This window comes from Loxodonta africana, chromosome 6 (assembly GCF_030014295.1).
Source record: "Loxodonta africana isolate mLoxAfr1 chromosome 6, mLoxAfr1.hap2, whole genome shotgun sequence".
In the NCBI taxonomy this organism is placed as follows: Eukaryota; Metazoa; Chordata; class Mammalia; order Proboscidea; family Elephantidae; genus Loxodonta; species Loxodonta africana.
Window position 1 is genome coordinate 139476314 of NC_087347.1, and position 4972 is coordinate 139481285.

A 4972-nucleotide genomic window follows, 5' to 3' on the forward strand; every position below is an offset into this window, starting at 1 on the left:
AAAAGGTTTTAGCTATGACATTTCTGATCAGCCCTTGATCTCTAAAATCTACATGATACTGCAAAAACTCAACTACAAAAAGACAAATAACCTAATTAAAAAATGGGCAAAAGATATGAATAGACACTTCCCTAAAGAAGACATTCAGGTAGCTAACAGATATATGAGGAAATGTTCACGATCATTAGCCATTAGAAAAATGCAGATCAAAACTACAATGAGATTTCATCTCACTCCAACAAAAACCAAAAACCAAACCAAACCCACTGCCCTCGAGTTGATTCTGACTCATACAAGGCTGGGGGAGGGAGGGAGGGCGGGAGAGGGGCATTCACTAATTAGATAGTAGATAAGAAGTACTTTAGGTGAAGGGAAAGACAACACACAATACAGGAGAGGTCAGCACAACTGGATTAAACCAAAAGCAAAGAAGTTTCCTGAGTAAACTGAATGCTTTGAAGGCCAGCGTAGCAGGGGCAGGGGTCTGGGGACCATGGTTTCAGGGGTCATCTAAGTCAATTGGCATAATAAAATCTTATTAAGAAAACATTCTGCATCCCACTTTGAAGAGTGGCATCTGGGGTCTTAAACACTAGCAAGTAGCCATCTAAGATGCATCAATTGGTTTCAACCCACCTGGATCAAAGGAGAATGAAGAACTCCAAGGACACCAGGCAATTACGAGCCCAAGAGACAGAAAGGGTCACATGAACCAGAGACTACATCATCCTGAGACCAGAAGAACTAGATGGTGCCTGACTACAACCGATGACTGCCCTGACAGGGAACACAACAGAGAATCCCTGAGGGAACAGGAGAGCGGTGGGAGGCAGACCCCAAATTCTCAGAAGACCAGACTTAATGGTCTTACTGAGACTGGAAGGACCCCAGTGGTCATGGCCCCCAGACAGTCAGTTGGCCCAGGACAGGAACCATTCCCGAAGCCAACTCTTCAGACATGGATTGGACTGGACAATGGGTTGGAGAGGGATGCTGGTGAGGAGTGAGCTTCTTGGATCAGGTGGACACTTGAGACTATGTTGGCATCTCCTGCCTGGAGGGGAGATGAGAGGGTGGAGGGGGTTAGAAGCTGGGGAAACGGGCACGAAAAAAGAGAGTGGAGGGAGAGACCAGGCTGTCTTATTAGGGGGAGAGTAATTGGGAGTGTGTAGCAAGGTGTATATGGGTTTTTGTGTGAGAGACTGACTTGATTTGTAAACCTTCACTTGAAACACAATAAAAATTAAAAAAAAAAACTAGAACTAGAACTACCTTTTGATTCAGCAATCCCACTCCTAGTTATATACCCTAGAGATCTAATAGAAGTGACATGAGCAGACATATGCACACCTATGTTCAAGGCAGCAGTATTTGATAATAGCAAAAAGATGGAACCAACCTAAGTGTCCATCAGTGGATGAAGGGATAAACAAAATGTGGAATACTATGCAGCTGTAAAGAATGATGATTAGTCCTCAAAACATTTTATTTATAGATGAATCTGGAGATCATTATGCTTGGTGAAGTAAGTCAATCACAATATGATATCAATTTTACAAAAAGTCAAGAATAGGTATACGTGAGAAACCAACATACATTGGTGGTTACCCGGAGCAGGGAGAAGGGGGAGAGGAGAAATGGAAAATAACTCTCTAGAGAGTAGACACTTGTTATTTTTGATAATGGGAATGGTAATACTGAATGTGGGTGATATGCACACAGATTGACCAAGGTAAATGACATTACTAAGAAGTACACAAGAAAAAACACTTTTTGGTAAATGCTATGAGATAATTTTGCAACAACAACCAAAAAATACATGCATTCTTACATATGTATGTACGCATGCATATATGTGTGTATGTATGTATATGGGTATATATATGCATGCATGCATGTACCATATTTTTTCACAAATAACGTGCAGTAAAAACTGGCATAGCAGCACTTATGAAAAATACCTCACGGGGAAGGGCGAGGTCAGCAAACATAGAAGCTATGCATTATTTGCATAAAATATGGTATATACATGTATGTGTGTGCTTGCATATATATTAATTTATATAATAAAGCACATAGGGTGCACAGTTAAGGAAACTTCTTAGACATAACCACACACTACGTAAGACTGGTTTTCTGGGTTCGAAGGCTTACAGCCATAGTTTTATGGGACAACTTGGTTAATTGGTATAATACAGTTCATAAAGTTTATGTTCTACATCCTAGTTTGGTGAGTAGTGTCTAGGCTCTTAAAAGCTTGCAAGTGACCATCTAAGACACAACTACTGGTCTCTACTTGTCCAGAGCAAAAGGGAAAGAAGGAAACCACAGACTCAGAAGAAACTGGTCTATAGGACTAATAGTCTACATGAACCATGGCCTCATTTGCCCTGAGACCAGAAGGACAAGACGGTGCCCATCTACCACTACCAGCCATTCTGATCAGGGACACAACAGACGGATTTTGAAAGAATGGGAGAAAAATGTGGTACAGAACTCAAATTCTTAAAAAGTCCAGACATACTGGATCTGTTGAGACTAGAAGATTCCCTGAGACTGTTGCCCTGGGATACTCTTTAAACCTTAAACCAAAACTATCTTCTGAGGTCACCTTTTAGCTAAATAACAGATTGACTCGTAAAAATAAAGAATATGATCTGAATGTACTGAGCTCCTTTAAAAAAGTATCTATATGAGACCAAATGGTCAACAATTACCCTAAAGCAAAGATGAGAAGGTAAGGGGGCAGGGAAACTAGATTACTGGAAATGAAACAACCAGAACAGAAATAATGAGAATGTTGACACATTGTGAAAAATGTAACCGATGTCACTGAACAATTTGTGTAGAAATTGTTAAATGGGAATCTAATTGCTGTGTAAACTTTCACTGAAAATGCAATAAATATTATTTGAAAAAGTTAATAAATAAAAAATAAAATTTATACAAGAAAGCAAAGAAGGGATGAGGGAAGGTAGGAGGAAGGAGAGAAAATAAAGTGAACGGAATTACTCTTCTTGATGTTAAGACAACATACAGCTACAGAAATCAAGACAGTGTGGTATCAGCAGAGGGATAGACACATTGTTCAGTAGAACAGAATAGAGGTCCCACCAATAGTCCTACATGGATTTTTGACAATGGTGCAAAAACAATTCAATGAAAAAAGGATAGTCTTTTCAACAAATGAAGCTGAAGCAATTTGATGTCCATACGCCAAAAAATGAACCTCAACCTGAGTCTCATACCTTATACAAAAATTATTTCAAAATAAACTTAAATGTAAAACTTTGAAACTTTTAGGAAAAAGCATAGGAGAATATCTCCATGAATTCCTGGGTCACCTGTTGATTTGGTCGCTGTTTGCAGACCCTTGGAGCATGGTGGGATGGAGTTGTCTGAGAGAAATCAGTCATTTTTGAGCAAATGGAACTGCAGGTTCTGGGGCCATGATCCACTTGAACTTTTTTTTTTTTTTTTTTTTTAACACATTTATGACTCCTCTTGACAAGTATGTTAGGGTCTGAGCCTCAAGTGAAGCACAGACCACCAGCAGCCACAAATGCTGCTTTCATTTTTCCCTTCCCTTTCTGTCATGGATTGAATTGTGTCCCCAAAAAATATCTGTCAACTTGGCTGGGCCATGATTATGTGATTGTCCACCATTTTTGTCACCTGACGTGATTTTCCTATGTGCCTTAAATCCTATCTCTATGACTTTAATGAGGTGGAATTTGTGGCAGTTATGTTAATGAGGCAGGACTAAATCTACATGATTAGATTGCGTCCTAAGCCAATCTCTTTTGAGATAAGAAAGAGAGAAACGAGTGGAGAGACATGGGGACCTAATATCACCAAGAAAGCAGTGCTAGGAGTAGAGCACAGCCTTTGGGCCCTAGGTTCCTGCTCAGAGAAGCTCCTAGAATGGAGGAAGACTGATGATAAGGACCTTCCTCCAGAGCCAACAGACAGGGAAAGCCTTCCCCTGGAGCTGGTACCCTGAATCTGGACTTCTATCCTCCTAGACTGTGAAAGCCATCCATTTGTGGTATTTCTGTTACAGCAGCACTAGATGATTAAGACACCTTCCTAGTCCATCTTTGGTAATTTGTTGTTGTCAGTAAATACCGTCGAGTTTGTTCCTACTTATACTGCCAGGTCCTGTGCCATCCTTACAATAATAAGTATTTTTGAGCCCATTGTTGCAGCCACTGTGTCAATTCATCTTGTTGAGGGTCTTCCTCTTTTTCACTGACCCCCTACTTTTCTAAGCATGATGTCCTTCTCCATGAATAGGTCCCTCCTGATAACATGTCCAAAGTTCGTGAGACAAAGTCTTGACATCCTCACTTCTAAGGTGCATTCTGGCTGTACTTCTACCAAGACAGATTTGTTCATTCTTCTGGAAGTCTATGGTACATTCAATATTCTTCACCAACACCATAATTCAAATGTTTCAATTCTTCTTCGGTATTCCTTATTCATTGTCCAGCTTTTGCACCCATAAGAGGTGACTGAAAATACCACAGCTTGGATCAGGCACACCTTAGTCTTTAAAGTGACATCTTTCCCTCCCTAAGAGGGAAACCGGACATTCAGGCATGTATAAAAATCCATGGTACAAGAACTCATTTCCAACTTCACAGCTAACGGGTTGTAGGAAGGGGCCAGTGCTCAGTTTTCCAGTAATGCCGACCACCGGTGTGGTCCGAGGGCTAAGGGGTGACTCTGCCATATTTAACACCGAGAAGGTTGCTCCAGTGTCCAAGATAAAGTCTACAGGGCGTCCTCCCAGCCTTAAGGTCACCCAGGGCTCACAGTGGGAGATGGTTAACGGGGATGTCGGCCCTGGGCCCAGTCACTCTGCCTCCTCTCCACGGGATGGCCCTTCCCGCTAAGCCTGCCAGGTGGTGGGCGGCATCAGTTTCTTTGGAGGCATCGGGGCGCTCACGTTTCCAGTACCCACGCTCTT